The sequence below is a fragment of the Pogona vitticeps genome, chromosome 4 (assembly GCF_051106095.1).
Source record: "Pogona vitticeps strain Pit_001003342236 chromosome 4, PviZW2.1, whole genome shotgun sequence".
NCBI lineage: Eukaryota > Metazoa > Chordata > Lepidosauria > Squamata > Agamidae > Pogona > Pogona vitticeps.
The window spans coordinates 198,444,122-198,462,500 of NC_135786.1; the positions used below are offsets into that span (position 1 = coordinate 198,444,122).

At 40.9% G+C, this 18,379-nt stretch overlaps 1 protein-coding gene and 1 long non-coding RNA gene across 4 annotated transcripts in view; one reads left to right on the plus strand and one right to left on the minus strand.

The window, feature by feature from the left end:
* Nucleotides 1–18,379, plus strand: part of CLVS1 (clavesin 1) — an 85,074-nt gene that overhangs the window by 40,497 nt on the left and 26,198 nt on the right. The gene's annotated exons all lie outside the window — the stretch shown is intronic.
* The window catches only part of LOC110088970 (uncharacterized), a 57,128-nt gene that overhangs the window by 31,027 nt on the left and 7,722 nt on the right, over nt 1–18,379 (minus strand). For both annotated transcript variants that reach the window (XR_012086892.2, XR_012086895.2), the window contains exon 4: nt 17,476–17,515. This is a non-coding gene — a long non-coding RNA (uncharacterized LOC110088970). The remainder of the gene's footprint in view (nt 1–17,475; nt 17,516–18,379) is intronic.

The window sequence follows — 18,379 nt, forward strand, 5'->3', positions numbered from 1 at the left end:
CATTGATTCAATGATCCACACTGTTTGGAATTAATATTTCCATTTAACCAAGAAATTCATCCAATTTCTTATTTATAGCCATATTTTAAAATGAACCATTAATTTTGTTTTCCTGTACAGTAATGTGACATATTTTGATACTTTTTCTGATGTCCAGGACATAGATTTCTCCACAGTGTGTTTTGTTCTTATTTTTGTTTGGGTTTTTCTTGTTTTTGGTCGGAATTCATTATGCTGAGCACACTTATATAATTCTGATCGGGTAATAGTCTTTGAGAGTTTAACATCAACTGAAAGCCTTTTAAAACTTCTGCAAGTGTGTGAAGCGCGCACACACAAAATTAACAGCTGTAACTCTGAATTCAAACTAGCAGAAGGATTAGCTGTCCAAACCTTCTTGCTGGAAGGAGCACTTACGTGCCAACATCTACTATTGCTATAGAAATTTTAAACTGCAACTAACTAGTAATAATAAGGTATAACAGGGTTACAGGAATATGGCATGGTTCAAGAGCTGGCTTATATATTCTCGAAGGCTTTCACAGCCAGGATCCGATGATCATTGTGGGTTTTCCAGGTTGTTTGGCTGTTTTCTTAAGGTTTTTCTTCCTAATGTTTTGCCAGTCTCTGTGACTGGCATCTTCAGAGGACAGGAGTCAAAACTCTGTCTGTACTCTGAACTCCTGTCCTCTGAAGATGCCAGCCACAGAGACTGGCGAAAAGTTAGGCTGGCTTATGCTTTGCTTTCTCACACTTCCTCGTACTCTGTTGTAGATATTGAGCTGATGATGAGGTCAATGAGGTTCTGTACCACAGGCTTATACCACCAGATTTTAAACACCTTGGAAAAGTACGTATTTTAAATTACTGCTCCCAGAAACAGTTCCCCCCGCCCCCAGGCACACTGACTGTGGGATTCTGGATGCTGTAGTCTTCTTTAAAGCTTACAAACACTGAGGATTATAAAGTAACTAAAAGTATCTAGTAACTTCTGAAAAACAGGAAAAGAGTAGGTTTGTTTTTAATTTCATTTGCAACCATAATGGTAGCTATCTCGTCTATAATTGTCAGCTCACTCGTGTTAACTGAAATTTGTGTGCCTTTTATTGGTGCAGGCTGATAGTGCCAATAATCTGTGTCTTGCATTAATTTTTGAACAAGTTTTTACCATCTTTGTTTAGAAGGAGGACAGTTCTTTTCATCCTTTTTTGAGTACTGCCAGTCTTTCTGAATGAAGACTATTTGAATGGCAGTCACAGAGCATTGAATTTGAGAATGGCTCTTCCATAGGCGTTGACCCCATAAATGTTGAGGAGCCTTTGGCCAGATAAAAAGACAGTCTGTTCTACTAGCTCTAGCCACTGCAATTCTCCCTTGTGAATAACGAAATCTCTGCGCTAGTAAGAAGTTCAGAATTATGCATCCTGAGATGAGATGAAATTCTAATGGGATTGTGGTGGCAGACATTCATATAATGTTTCTCAAATCTGTACTGTAATCAGTTTTCAGCTTAGTCAACATTATTGTCATTGAATAAAAGCAGCTTTTGATTTTATGGTTCTTAAAATGAAGGATTATGCTTAAACCAAAGTTTTTCCCCCAAGCCATATGCATTTTGTTTTGCTTGCTCAAAAATCCCTCCATAGCCTGGATTCCATTTTATACTCACTCTTATAATATTTTAAGCATTTTTTTCATAGTTTGCCTCCTTCCTTATCAATTGTTGTAACCTGCTTACATTATGTTGGACTCAGGTCAACAAAATGGCATCTTCCTGATGGTTTTAACAACAACTCTCACAAACTCCAGCCAGCATAGCCAATGGAAAGAGTTATGACAGCTGTAGTCCAAAATATTCAGAAGATATCACAGTATTTCATAGAGAAGTGGTGATAAATTTAGATAAAAATGACTGAAGTTAGTAAGACTGAAGTATCCATGCAACAGAAGACCAAATTAATTATTCCTCCATTCTGTTTTGAATCTGAACTTAGTTCACAAGGCAAAAAAGACAAAAGCATGGAGAGATTTACCCCAGTCTCACCAACCCTCCCTTGAGACACACAGTCCAGCCCTTTTTGTAGTAAAACGTTATCACTCAGTCTAGATGCATTTCAAGAAAACAAACATTTAGTCACAGTTAGCAGCCATAGTTATAATTAGAAGAAAAAGAGACAAAACAGAGTTTCTAGTGTGGAGGAGGAGTCCCTTCTTGGTTCTCTAAAGGTGGTTGAGGAAGAGGAGACAAACAACAAAGGAATTCAAAAATAAGAAGGAAGAAGGGGATGGGCAGGACAAACTCTACCAATCAAATTAGTAGCAAAAACCATATGCCTTCTCTCCTGCTGCCTTTCAATGTTAGCACATGCAGGGCTGAAATTTTCTCAACAGGTTCAGACTGACAAAAAAAACCCAAATCCTGGTACTATGGAGTAAATGCCATATATTTCAGAAATGAGATGCTTACATTTGTCTATTACATGTCCCAGAATGCCCACCCTGAAAGGTCTCTGGGCTGGGCATTTTGGGAGTTGCAATAATCAATCCATCAATCAATATTCTGAGCAGGATTGTCCATTTTATGCTGTTTGGTGGATTTTGGGAGTTGCAGTCCAAAAAAAAAAGTTAATGTAGTCTCCAGGCACTTCTTCTTAAATAAGTATAACTGAGACCATGGCCTGGTTTCAATCAGGTTTTTCGTATCTAGAGTTACAGCAGCTTAATATCACTTTAGTTCTCCTAGCTCCATCCTCTGGAAACCTAGGATTTGAAATTTGTTTAGAAAACCCTGCTAAAGAGCTCTTGTGCACTACAGGGAAGTATAGTAGAGAACGCTGTTCTGTGGCAGAATAAAAATCAAATGGCTTGGTTGGTTGATTGGTTGGCTGGTATATCTTTACAACTACCATGTAAGATGTATTTAAAAACTAAGAAACAGCTTTATGGTTGAGTTCTGTGTCTTCCCATTCTAAATCTAATCACAGCATCATACTAACTTCCCAGAGTGGCCCTCAGCTAGATAAAAATGGGCAGTATAAAAATGAAAAAAAACAAACAAACAGACCAGCTCAAACCTGTGCATCCAATTCCACTGTGATTTGGAACAAAGAGCATAAACAGTTCAATATCTTATTTTGATGGTTTTCCTTAAGCTGTGACAGCCTTAATAGTACTTATCTGCCATTCTGCAAGATAATCCCACACTTTGAAAAATGATGGAACTAGTGTAGTTTAGAGCTGCTGAATTGTCATTCTGGAATTTCATGTCAGAACCCTATTCCTACATGGCATGGGAACTCAAACCTTAGTATCCCGGTGCATCTTTGGTACTGTGACTAACCACCTTCATCCCATATGCATGAACAAACTCTGTTACCTTCAGGAGTGGACAGCATTCCTTATACTGTAATTTATTATTGGGTGGCAATAGAATTGCTTAGCTCTGTCATTTGCTCTAAGTGGATAATAGCTTGCTTTACCATTGATCCAGTAAGTATAGATCAGTGTGGAGTGCTATGGGACATTTCTCATGCTCAGTGTCCTTTCACTTAGCTTGACTATATAGGTTAGTATGCTTCATTCATGTTATGAATGTTGAGACTTCTCTGTCAAATGGGCACTATGAGAGTTGTAACCTAGATAAAAAATATCCACTGAGAAAAAACATTCTCAATTCAGAGAGTAAGGATAAATGTGGTCTGCAAAATATATATATATTGAGTATCCAGAATCTTAACCTAACCATAGTATTTTATCACATCACATCAGTACTTTAACAGCTGATAAGGGAAACTATGTACTTTTCATTGCCATCAAGTCTTCCAGGTCAATCAAACTACTCTGAGAAAAAAAAGAAACTTAGAGCAGTTCTTGCAATAGTAAAGCTGAAATAATAGAACACTGATACCTGGGTGTGGCAAGTTGTACACATAATATACTGCATTTCCCCGAAAATAAGACAGGGTCTTATATTAATTTTTGCTCCAAAAACACATTAGGGCTTATTTTCAGGGGATGCTTTATCTTTTTCATGTACAATCTATATTTATTCAAATACAGTCATGTCATCTTCTTCTGGTTGCTGCACAATGGTGGAGGGTGGGCTTTCACTTAACTAGGGCTTATTTTGGGGGTAGGGCTTATATTACGAGCATCCTGAAAAATCATACTAGGGCTTATTTTCAGGTTAGGGGTTATTTTCAGGGAAACAGGGTATAACAGAACACATTGTGTGCTTATCAGTGTGGAGTGGAGTGAGTAGTAAACATATTGCAAGAGAACTAAAATATTGTTCTGGAATAAGGTTAAATATAGTTCACATTGAATTTGATTATTAAGTACAGTACTTGCTTTTGTACCACCCAAAGGGCACTTATTAGGGCTGAAAGGTGCTACAGGAATGTCTTTGTAAATCAAGTAGATGTATAAGATAAAGACAGATGGAAATTTTCTGTCTCCGGCCACTACAAAAGGGAGTCAATGCCTAGAGTAATGAACTGCAGCTTAAGGAGATCTAGATTAATGTCCCCACTGAGCCATAAAACTCACTGAGGCTGTGGTCACACAAGCAAAATATTCCCCTGTTGTTACGCAACTTTTAATCGCATTCCTGTTGTGCTTTGAGGTCACATGGTATCTATGTCAGGATGTGTGTTCCAATGTGTTTTTGGATTACTGAGTCAGTTCCTTCCAATTCAATAAGCGCCTAGAGCTTCTTGTAGAGACTGTTTGACAGAAGTTAACAGACGCATTGACACACATGTAACTGTTTTGTTTTGTTTTATTAAATTTTTACATCACCTGTCTAGTATCAAGTCACTACTCTGTATTGTTTGCATACATGAAACACAAACACAAGAACCCAACCCTCCATTCCACCCACCCTAAATAATCTAGAAACAACCCGATAAAAAAAAGCCCAGGATTGTAATGATGGAGCCCAAAGAAAATCAAAGTTCCATGTAACTAGCAACAACTATGAGGGGAGAAGATGCTGACAAGCTTCTCTTAATCAGCCATTCTCAACAGGGGCCATATGGCCCCTTGTGGGGCCTTAGGATATTTGAAGGGGGCCACAGACTGGAAACAATTCTTCACATACCACCTTAAAAGATACATTATGTGATTTAGTCAATCCAGCTTTGGCCTATATTTCTTTCATATTGTGCTAATGGCCATTGCCAAAAAAAAAAAAAGTTGAGAATGGCTGCTTTAAATAGCAATATTTTTATTTGCCTTCAGAATATGAAGAGGGAAGGGTCCAGGCACACTTCCATAAGGAGGCAGTTATCACTAAGAAGGTCGATTCTTAGTCATAGACTTCCGGACCTCCTTTGGGGTGGCTGCCTCAAAGCTTGGCAGATGTATGGGTGGTAGATCTCAGGGCGAGGTGCTCCAAACCATTAAAGGCTTTCTGTGTCAACATTAACACCTTGAATGTGGCACAGAAGCATACAGGCAGCCAGTGCAGATGAGCCAGGACTGGGGAGATATGATTGTATCTGAAGATCCCCAAAATCAGTCTCACCGCTGCATTTTCAGTGTATTGTAATATTATTATTCTCAAGCTGAAACAGGGTGTGTGTGTGTGTGTGTGTGTGTGTGTGTGTGTGTGTTACTTGTCAAGAGCAACTGCTATTACATTTTTCACCAGATTACTGTATATATACTAGAGAGAGGGAAGCATTAGAGACTTCTAATATCAGACTGCTTTACATACAAATTATCAAGGCTCTCTCTTTATAAAGATGCATTTGAGAAGAATTTGCAGTGCAGGGGTGGCAATGAGCAGTCTGCCATTGTTCTATAGTAATGGTGCCAAAATAGCAGCAGAATAGCCCCTGTTTCCTCCTTTTCAAATAACTTTTCTATCAAATTGATTCAATATAAAGATAAAGCAATAGCTGAGTAAAGACATCAACTCCACTACAGAGGCAGAAAAATCAAACATAGATTGCTCACAGTAACAGAATGCTGTGACTCCTTTGGTATGCCTCACTTTACTGTATTTTATATAACAACCATGCATTAAGTCTGTCAAAATGATGTGCCCTTGAAAACTGTTTAGTACAGTAGCTTTTATTTGAGTCATGTGTGCCTAACTGAGTTCCTTAAAGAGAAAAATCGTTTTGTGCTTGGCCACTAGAAGGCAATTTTGTACTCAGCATCAACTGCAAAGCAGATGACTATTTACAGCAGGAATCCCATGAAAGGATTTAATGAGGATTGGCCAATGGAAAGGGGGAAGGGAAGTTCCGCCCTTTTCTGTACCCTTGAGGAAGCAGCAAGGAAGGCAAGAGGTACCTTGCTGCACCACATTCTCACAGTTACTAACTGGACAGATTTTCCTGGCACAGGCGGCTGGTGTCAGTGGAAGTGAACCGTCAGACAAGAGTGGAAAATCCATCCGTTTATGATCTATGTCATTGTGGGTTTCTTAGGACAGAAATGAAAGTAACAGAAAATGCAGATAGCAATAGTGGATTGTTCAGGGTAAAGTAAAAAAAGAGAAAAGAGGTGCAGGAAGGTGAACAACTTACTGGCTAATGAACTTTAGAACCCGGTTTCTAAACATTGTCTGTTTAGAGTTGCAACATCTAGAGGCAGCAGAGCCATGATGATAACATCCAGTCTCCAACAGGAGAGAAGCAACAAGAATAAAATCCCCGGGTCCATTCCTATCCTGTTTCCCCATTAACCTGTAATTTGTCTTAAGAAGGGAAGTGATGCAAATAAAGGAAGCATACTGTACATTTAAATATGTGTTTCTAATTATGTTTTCTTCCAGCATGCCTGTTTTGAAAAGCATTTTGATAGATATTTTTTGTGGTGAGAGAAATGTGATAAACAGAAAGAGCAAACAAACAACCCCCCCCCAAAAAAAAACAGCAGATATAACTGTCAATGCAGATATTAATCTGGTGTGTGTGTCAGTGTGCAAATCAGATCAGTTCATATATGACTCTATCAAGGTCTAATTCCTTAAGTGTAGAACAAAGAAACCTCTGAATCTATGCTATGCTGAATTGTACCACTGGTTTGTCTAGTCCCTATTTTTGGCTGTGATTGACTGGTGATTTTTATTAAATTGTGTTAAACCACTGTTGTGAATAGCTGCTAATTAATGCACAGGTATTAGGTAGAACATGCTAATAGCTAGCAAAGGCACGCTTGACTCTCAAGGCCTCAGATCTTGCCCACCTTGAATTAGATGAATGGGACATATCAATCTGTAAGTATGTGACACTGTCTATCAGTTTTCTTAGGATGCTTTCTCAACTACACAATTCTTTTTCTCCTCCTTCTTTTCAAATAGAAATTTATAACAACAGAGATTGATGTAATCGTTGTTGTGAGTTTTTCGGACTCTTTGGCCGTGTTCAGAAGGTTGTTCTTCCTAACGTTTCACCAGTCTCTGTGGCTGGCATCTTCAGAGATCCCGGCTGTGAAAGCCTTCGCGAATTCATTGATGTAATCGATGGACAATGAAAGTCCTCATTTGTCCGGACAAGATGACAATAGTCAGAGGAGGCTAATCTGAAGTTTAATAATACTTCTGGAAGATTTTCTTGCTACAGTTCTGAAAACGTGTTATACAGGCCAGCCACACAAAGAACAGGAAGTCCTGGTTTTCACCCTGGCAGTTCCTAATTTGTGGATAATGGGCTGATTATTCAGTGGCAGATCATCTATCTTGTTCCTTCATAATTCCAGGTAGGGCAAGGGAACAATGGCCACACACCTGCTGGTGATTTATATGAGTACAAGTTAAATTGTGTCATGGCAGCAAATTGCCACTAACTACTAAGGCAGTATGAGGCATGCACTTGTTGCCCAATTGTACTACTAAATACAACTTAATACTAGAGATGAAAGTATCATCCTGCTTTGTGATTTCAAAAGTTGACAAAGCACGAAGCTCCCCCTATGAACACACGAAGCACAAATTTATTCATTGATTCGTGGGCGGGGGTTATAAAAAACACCCTTACCCCCCTGCCACGCTGCCTCCTCCCTGCCATGCCAATGCCCCTGCGTCCCCCCATGCTGACACTGCCCCCTGCCAACGCCCCCCACTGTAATCGCCGCTGCCACTGTCTCCAGCTGGCATTCACAGCCACGGCCTATATAAAAGGACACTGGCTGCCCTTTGCAAAGACGGTGGCTGCAGCTTCATTTAAGATAGGGAAGCTGCAGCCTCCATCTTTGCAAAGGGCAGCCTGGATTCCCTTAAGGCACGCTAAGGGAATCTAGGCTGCCCTTTTGCAGAGAGGGAGGCTGCAGCTTCCCTACCCTAAATGAAGCCATAGTTGCCATCTTTGCAAAGGGCAGCTAGTGTCCCTTACTGCAGGCTGTGGCTGTGGAGGCCAGTTGGAGACCATGGCAGTGGTGGCAGCAGCGCTGGATGGTGGCAGCGGCTAAGGTAGGGAGAAGAAGGGGGCAGGGGAAAGCTGTGGGTGTGGGTAGCTGTGGGTGTGGGTGTCTGCCTATCGGCCCACCAATCAGCTGATTGGCAGGCCCATAGGCAGAATGGGAAAGCCATAGGAAGAGAGGGTATGCTAGCCTTCTCTCTCTCCGTATGGAGGACAAATAAAAATGGGGAAATATTCATCCATTCATATTTGTTGGAGTCTCTGGAACCCACAAATATGAAGGGGTGAATATTTAATGAATCATCGATTTCTGACGAATATCGCAATCTGTTTTTTTTATTTGTCCCCATGTCTACTCAATACCTGTGCATGAATTATGTCACCAATGTGTATGGAGTAGAAATGAGAACGAGCCTTGATTTGGAGGTTTTGTTGGTGTGGCACCACAGGTGCTGCATGTTCCCTTCCCCCATCCCCCGGACCAGCTCCCACAGATGACAACGAGCATTTGGGCAATTCAGATGGCAATAGCTGGTTGTGGCAGCAGAGAACCTTTGGTGGCAACTGCCATGGATGATTGGATTTAACCCTTATAATACTTTTCTCCGTATCTTTCAAAAACAGTTCATCTAATTTATTCCAAAGTCATTTCTGTCTCAGGAGAAAGAAAGAAAAAAAGACAATGAGTCACTCTGTTCAATTACTCCATGCTTCTTTGGATGGGTACAGCTACTTTGGTGAGAGATTAAGGTCACTGCATATGGTCGCCAGACAACCCAAAGTGATGCAAGGACCAAACAACCAGAAAGTATCTATTTCATATTCAGCAAATTCATTCACTCTGATATATTTTGCATTCAACTCTTAAACTAACATAAAAGCACTCAACCATAATGCCGGTAGGGATGCTGTTCATTGTTGTTATGTGCCATCAATTCAGAACGTACAGTCATACCCAATGGATAGAAGGATGGACTAGGATTTAGGAGGTCTGGGTTTGAATCCCTGCTCAACCATGGAAAATCACTGGTGATGTGGAACTGGTAGAGGCACTCCTTAAATATCTCACTTACCTTGAAAGCCATTTTAGGGTTGCTATACATCAATTCTGACTCTCTCTCTCTCTCTCTCTCTCTCACACACACACACACACACACACACACACACACACACAGACACAGACACAGACACAGACACAGACACAGACACAGACACACACACACACACACACACACACACACACACACACACACACACACACACACACACACACACACACACACACACGTTTTCGGGAAATGATAGGTGAAAACCAGTGGAAGGAACAGAGGAAGATTCATGTAGGTGGCTCATTTTGTATCGATGCTTCCAGTATTGTTCTTTCTTCATGGAGGAGGTATTGTAGAAACATCTAGAAACATGGAAATGAAGATGGGAGAAAAGCAGTGATAGAAAGAGAGTTGGCAAGAAGGGAGAGAGTGAGAATGTGTGCATGTACAAGAAAGGGGGATGGAAGAAACAAGAGAGTGTGTATGCATATGTGTGTGAGAGAGTACGTAGGCTGGTGTGCTTTTGAGAAAACAACAAGATAGGTAGAAGCAAGAGTGTGAGGGAGTGCTTACACATACATGCAACAGGGCAGGTGTGCGTGTGCATGTCTGTATGTGCATGCATGTGTGGGGGTGCATGCAAGAGAAAGCTCATGTGACAGACACAGAGGTTGGTGCATGAGAGAGTGTATACGTAGGTGCACCTGTGTGTGTGTGTGAGAGAGAGAAAGTAAGAATGAGAGCAGTTGGGTGCCTATGCAAGAGACAGAATTCATGTTGGCTGGCCCTCGCATGTGTATGAGAGAGGGCAGATACACAGGCAGACATATGAATTAAAAAAAGTTGTGCGCGTGGGCAGGTGTGAGTGTGAGCAAGATAGAGTGGGTACATGCAAGGGCAGGGAGAGGGTGAGAGCAGCCACACATGAGATAAAGCAGGTAGGCATACATGAGAGAGAGAGAGAGAGAGGGTGCAAAAAACAGAAAGAGAACGAGAACTTAGGATGTGTGGCATAGGCAGGCAGTGCACTGGGCTGCTAATGCATGTGCAAGCAATATGTCTTGGTTTAAATGGATTGCCATATGCCACATGTTAATTCCAGCTTTGATTTCTTAGATAAATGGTCATGACAGAAGTGGTTGGTAGGGTTGAATTTAGAAGTCATCTTTGGGATTCATGGAATCAGCAAAATATTCAAGTTCAGTCTCTGGTGTGTACGTCTGAGAGGCAGTGGTGCATTAGGAGAGTCAATAAGCAAGTCCACCCTGCTTTTTGCAAACTACCTGGTAGTCTGAGGTATGCTGCCTCTGAACATGGAAGCTGTATTTAGGAGGACTTCCTGTTGGCTTCCAGCCAACCTGGCATCCAACTGAACATGGACATAATTTTTTAATTCCAGGTGCTCATCCTGTTGGATGTATTCAAGGAGGTGTTAAGTGGACAGAGTTCAATGGGCAGATATTTTATTATGCTGGTTTAATTTGTTCACTGGATTAATGCTTATAAGAAATGCCTATCTATTGAACTACAGTTCTCATCCTATCTCTACTAGGATTGTATGGGGTGGGGATATCAAGCCGAGTAAAAGAAAAAAGAAAAAGAAAGAAAAAAATGGTGTGGCATCTTAAATACCAACTGCTGTATTTTAATGTGAGCTTTTGTGGACAAATCCACTTCCTCAGACTTCAGGTAGGGAATTATAGTTCAAGGCATTTGGGAAGAACATCTGATTGGAAGCTTTACCTTGTAATGTGTTTATTTATTTTTAATTCTTTACTTATGTAGTAATACATGCCACCTTTCTCCGTATATAAAAGGCTCGAGATTTGTCACACTGTTTTTAACAAGCAATAAATATAAGTGACCATTTGAGGGAACCAGTGAGTGTTTTCATGTATTTTTGTCCAAAGGCCACACTAGTGATGATAAAGGGTAATGTATTAGTAATGAAAGGGGTTGCTTTCTGTAAAGAAAGTAACCGTGATGATGAGGTAAGAAGGTGGCAAAGACAAAACCAAACCTGAAATACTTCACTTACCTAGAAAGTCCCAGTAGGTTCACTAGATGTTGATTCTGACTTGATGGCACACAACACACCCAGAGAGATCTATAGTAGTGAGGAGTAGGGTGTTTGTTTTGCAATGCAAATATTCTGAGCTCTGGTGAAAACAGCAAAATCAGGAATGGCCAGTCAGCATTTTGAAGGAGTAAAAGGAGGTCAGAGATCAAGTCCTTGAATATCTCATCTCTTGGACACATCAGTCTGTCATTATTTTTTTGTTCAGAGTCAAAGGTGATTTTAAAAGTGTTACATGTCAAGTGTCAGCTGAGACAGACAAGAACTATAGAGGCAATATTAAGATTAAACCAAAAAATTTTACCTGGCAAAGGATATTCATTAATTTATTTACTGTCATTGGTGTTTATATGGTTGATTAACAGGAAATGTGCTTATATTTTGTTTGCTTCTGTGCACCCACAACCAGTTATTTCCTCATGTCAGGAGTGGGCAAGCTGCAAGGGTCCAGGGTCCATTTACCTGACTGAGGCAGCATCAGTGCCTCCAAATAAAACTGAAAGCAATGTGAAGTTCATTTCTGTCTTTAAAAAAAAAACTGCATGCGATTTCAACAATATTTTAAAACTAAACCAAATAATTCAAAAGTGCACAGGGGCTCTCTCCTGAACTTGGAGAGGGGAGGGAATCAGGGCCCAAAAATGCACATTTTGTTCATCAGAAACTTGAGTAGGCGGTGTGAAAGACTGGCCTTATAAAAACAATTCCTAAGAAGTCAAGAAAGAAAAGTGAGGAGCTAAAATGAGAGACCAGATGGGGAGTCAAAAGAAGGGAGGGCAGTTGCCCTTTCCTATTGGCCTCCCTTTGTCTTTGTGTCATGTGCTTTAAATTAATAAGCCTGAGGGCAGGGCCCTCCTCCTTCATGTCCTGCTTTTAATTTCTGTGTAGCTCACCATGAGAGCCTTTGGGCTGACGTTTAATAAGAGGTCCCTGAATTGGTCTTTGCTAGCATATCAAACCAAAACAAAAGGAGAATAAAGAAGGAAGAATGCCAAAACTGAGGAAGAGGACTTGAGCCAGGAAAGCTCACATTAAAATGTGTAGCAGTTAGACTTTAAGGGACCAGAATGGTTTTGTCGTCTTCATTTTTTTTCCTTTTCTTTTAGCTTGATATTTGGGGTGAAGATTCAGGAAATTCAAATAAGAGTACAACTAGTACAAGAGAATGTGTGTCTCTATCTGTCAGAGCCCTTGAAACCTACAAAACGGACACTTGGCATGCACGCTAAAGCAGTGGTCTGGATGTGCAGTGTGAGGCAATATGACTGTTATCTTGTTGCTACTAATTTTGAAGTGCCCGCATGATTGAAACCTTCAGGCCGAGAATTTTTATTGTGTATTTGTTCGTTGCTCAGTAACTTCTGACAAACCATGCATGTTTTCCCTATATTTAAAGAATATCCTTTGCATATCTTCTATTTGTGTATTTTATTTTCCAGTGAATGACACAATGTGTCAGATCGGATTGGGCCACAGTAACTGCATGCTCTCATTGCACCATCTAGCAGCAGGCTGCCTTCTCTCCAGGAGGCAACTCTAATGCATTACTGAGAAAAGCAAATGTAATGAGCAGAGCTCTCAGAACCTGATCCATCATTGCTATGACAACTTTCCCATGCAATTTCTTATATTCAGTGTAAATTATTGGCATTATGTTGATCAAGGACACTTTATACTTTGGTGTTCCATATGATGGCATAGCTGTAGTAACAGTAGTTGCGGTGGTATAGATAATGAGGAGGAAGAGGATATATGGGGGTGGTGTTCAATCTATGTGCTTTATGAGTTCTGTTTTGTGTTGCCTTAGGAGTTAGTTATTTGTGGGTTTGTGTTGTAGATTGGTCATTATCATTATTATTTCTTTATTGCTGTTAGCCATCCAGAGTAGTGCTCTGTTACTACATGAGTGGGACAGAAATGTAATAAATAAATAATAAGTATAACTTCTAATATTGGCTAGCTGGATAACTCAGTGGTAAAGATGTGCACTTCATATTCATATCCAGGGGGTACGAATATGAAGTGCACCAGCACAGGTGTTGCGACAATCCATCCCCGTTCCCAAGAACCAGCCTGGTCCACTTACTGGTTCTGTGCAGCACGCATGTATATCAGCATCTGCATCACACCAATCATGACAGTAGCCCCACTGGTACTTCTCCACCTCTCCCCAGTCAACCGTTCAACTGCGGAGTGGGGAGAATCATCCTCCTACCTCCTTGCTGGAAGAGGTGGGGAAGCACCAGCAGAACTACTGTCGCAACCAGCATGACACGGATGTTGGTGGATACACATGCCACACAGAGTGGACAGGGCTGGTGGCGGCGGCAGGAAAGGACTGCTGGGACACCTGTGCTGGCATGCTTCATATTCATATCCCCTGGATACAACTACGAAGTGCAGTTTTCTACTAAATGGTTTAGAAATCTGGATGCATAGTTGAAGTTTGATTCCTCACTGTGCCTCCTGAGAGAAGAACCATCCTATGTGGCCTTGGGCAAGTTGCACAGTCTCAGGGAATCCCCAGAAGAAGAAACCACTTCTGAGTGTTCTGTACTTAAGAAATCCTGAAAAGGGCTACCATAAGTCAGAACTGACTTGACAGCATATGATTCCTATTATTATATATACCAATTAACCTGCTGCAAAAGGGAGTTCACCTGGGTAAGATGTATGCATGCATAACCAGGATTAGGTGTTCATTTCAGCACCACAAGGAGTAAAGGGTGCAGGTGTGATCCCCGTACTGTACTATGTGTAAAGCCTTCACACTGAGGGATAATAAGGACTTTAAAACACAGATGATGAATGCCTGTGTCTTTCACACACAGGTGGCCAGGGATGGTGGGATTTGTAGTCCAACAACATCCAGAGGCTGAGTCATTTCCATTCCTGCTTTAGCCCAAAATGTATGGAGTATATACATTTTCATCACTCAGAGAAATAGGGATAGAACACATTCTTTGCATGCAGAATGCCTAGATTTCAATCCCCAGCCTCTCCAGGTAGGCCTAGGAAAGAGTCACACCTGAAAGCCTGGATAGCTGCTGCTGACAATATCAAACTACATAGATGGCCCATATACAATGGTTTCTTTTCCTAAGACTGTCTGAAGGCCAAACTGAATAGAGTAGTAGCAGTCCATCAGACGGAAACCTGATTGGTGGAACCAATCAGATGAAAAGAGCAGGGAGGGTGGTCTGGAGTCCTCCATCTGGCTCAGTTTCTCTCCCCAGTAATGGACACCACCTCAATTCATGGCTACTGACACCTTAATTACAGTGACCATCCACTCGGCAACTATGCACTTGCATAGTATTGCCATGACACCTTCCTCTGCCACCACTGCCTCTCATTGATGCTGTGCTCTCTCAGATCTTGGAAACATTATATATATATTTTTGGTCTTCAACTCCCTGACTCCCTCAGCTGACTCCCTTGCCCATGCCTGTCAGCTCTGGGCAAGCTCTGAGCCCTTAGCAGCTTCACCATTGAACCATCTCACTGGTCAGCTGTCGGCTCAGTCTTACACCAAGTGATTATGTTATCTCATCATTGAAGCCAATGTTCCTTTAAAAGGTTAAAGACATCTGTATACCCTCATAAGAGCTTGCTCTGCTCCTCATCCTACAAATTAGTTTGCTTTTATTTTGTGATTGGTTATGTGGAGGTAAACATAGGCTTCTTTTGCCCATTTGACAGCTTTGGCACAAAGCTGGAAGGAAAATATTGCAATTGCAGGTGATATGCCTAAACATATGTTTTGACCTTCAGTTATTTTGTCTGGAGGAAAAGTGCTTGAGGAGATAAGCTGCCGGGAAGTGAGCTCCTGTGATCACAGAGTCAGTTCAGCACTCCTCACCCACGCACTTTGTTTGCTGTTAAACACATAGAGCTGCTGCTGTCATATTTAGCTTGACCTTGACTCCCATTAAAACTAATAAGAGGCTGTCAAGTTTGCATCTATACTATGCTCCATAATGGAGGTAGGGAAATAATAGAACAGGCCAGTCATGGTGAGCTTCTCTTTCCTTGCTGATGCTTGGAGAACAGTTATAAATCACTAAAATCTTCAGTGAAGAGAGACAAGTTGTCCTTCCAGTATCCACACAGAAGTCATTTCCCCAGGGCATATGACACTGAATTATGTTATAGTGATAAAGCACAGTGTGATGCCTCTGCCTCTCAAAAGAGTCAGAAGGGTTCACAAGCATTTCCCCTTCTTTTATAATATGAAAGAATCCAGGAAATTGCTTATTACCACAGGGAAACATTTCAGTTTTCTTTGTCTCTTTGCTTCTGTATTACAGAGACAGGAAGTTTCTGCCCATATCAATCTAGTATTTTTTTCTTTTAGTTACACAAAAGACCAAGGTAACTACATTGTCCTTAAGAAAAATACTTTGTTAGGCCAACCAAAAGGTTACAAACGTGCAAAATTTCAGGACTTCATACAACAATAATTCAAGGTCTCTAGATATCTTTACTGTACAATAATTAATAACTACATGCTATTAGGGATGTGGTGGCGCTGTGGGTTAAACCACAGAAGCCTCTGTGCTGCAAGGTCAGTCGTAAGATCAAATCCACTTGATGGAATGAGGCCCCATCGCTTGTCCCAGCTCCCGCCAACCTAGTGGTTCGGAAGCATGCAAAATGCAAAATGCGAATAGATAAATAGGTACCACCACGGTGGGAAGGTAAACAGCGTTCCGTGTCTAGCTGTGCTGACCACGTGACCACGGAGGATTGTCTTCAGACAAAATGCTAGCTCTATGGGTTGGAAACGGAGATGAGCACCGCCCCCTATAGTCGGACACGACTGGACAAATTGTCAAGGGCAACCTTTACCTTTACCTTACATGCCATTAAGTTGATTCCCATTTAGGGTGACCATTTCCACACTTAGGGTGACCCTTTCCAAGGTTTTCTAGGTATAACATTTTCAGATGTGGACTCATTATACCCTTTTGGGGCAGGGTGTTATGGGACTGTGTACAGCAAGCCCAAGGCTACACAGGCTGGCTTTTATCTCAGGAGGCATGGTGTGGAATCAAAATCCCAACCTCTGGTTTCATAGCCAGATAGTCCAGCCAAGATGTTACAGGGAAAAAAAGAGCTGCCAGGGCAAGAAAGCAAAGTTGGCTTGATATATTGTGGCGAAAAATAAATGTCCCAAGTTTTGGTTCTTTGGGGAAACCATGAAATGTTTCATAAATATTGCTAAATTAAAGTACAGGGTCATTAGTAGATACTAGTGTTAAGACATAAGTCCTGAAGAGAGCCTAGCCCAGTCTTCCTCAATTTAGTGGCCATCAGATGTGTTGGACTACAATATTCATAACTGCAAGTAAGTGAGGCAATGCTTCTGGTAATAATAGGAGTTATAGGCCAGTACATCTAGATGGTGCCAAATTTGGTTGGCTATTCATATCAAGAAATCTCTTCCAGTATATCCAAGAAATCAAAGGGAAATTTAAGACTAGATTAGGAATGCTGACAGACAAAGAGAGAAGTATTTGACCAGGAGCAAGTAAAAAGAATGTGGAAGCAGTATATTGAAGTCCTATATAGAAGAGGTAAAAGGATAACAGATTCCTTTGAAGAGAAATCCTATGATGAAAAACTTGCAATTCTAAAAAGTGAAGTGAAAGCTGCTCCGAATGCACTGGAAATAAATAAATCATCAGGGATTAATACGATACCAATAGAACTGTTTCAAGCCACAGAGACTATATCTGTCAAAATCCTAACAAGAACATACTAACAAATATGGGAAACAGAACAGTGGCTGAGAGAAGCTTTTAATATACATTTCAGTTCCCAAGGAAGAAGATGCCAAGGAGTGCAATAATAAGTTGGGAGTTTGATTCTCCAATGTGCCTCCTTGATAGGGGCTGGACTCAATGATCCACAGAGATCCTTCCAGCTCAGCAGTTCTAAGATTACTCAACTACTAGGTAGCTCAATGACTTACCTTATCTGGAGCAAGAAATGCCCATTGTTCAAGCTAGATTCTGAAAAAGAAGAGGTAGTCAGGATTATATTGCAAATAACCTTTGGTGTACACTAAAGGATTAGAGAAAAAGAGCAGTCAGTGCTTTATAGACTACAGCAAAGCCTTTGACTGTATGGATCATGAACAGCTATGGATTGTTCTGAAATAAATGGGTGTGTCTCAGTACTTAATTGTCCTGATGCATAACCTGTATTGTCAACCAGAAGCTATTGTTAGGACAGAATATGGAGAGGTAAAATGGTTTCATATTGGCAAAGGTGTCAGAAAAAGGTGCATTTTATCTTCCTTTCTGTTCAGTCTATATGATGAACATGTATGGAAATGTATGGACTACGTTCAGTTGAAGAAGGAGTGACAGTTGGTGGAATATCAATAATTTAATATAAGCATTTTGTTCTTATGTGCTGTCAAATCAAAACTGACTTATATCAACCCTAACAGGGCTTTCAAGCTAAGTGGCTTCATCAGTTCCACAGCCTGGTGAGTTTGTATTTGAGTAGGACCATTCAAACAACAGAACTTATAGAGGAATTGCCCACCAATTATCCACTGATTCAGTGGGCCTACTCTAGTTGTGACTTACCACACTAAGGAACGGCATTTCACCCTCTGCATCTATTTCTTTTTTATAGTAACAACTTCTATTTGTTTACACCATCTAAAATTACATAGTTACATAGTTAAAACTGGTTGTGCCAAATGCCCACTGAAACAAGATAGTGCAATTTAGTTGGGATTTGTTGGTTCCATTAATTTGGTCAGATATTCATCCTATTTGGCTAACATTATTATAATGGTTGTTCTGGGTTTTTCAGGCTCTTTGGCCATGTTCTGAAGGTTGTTCTTCCTAACGTTTCGCCAG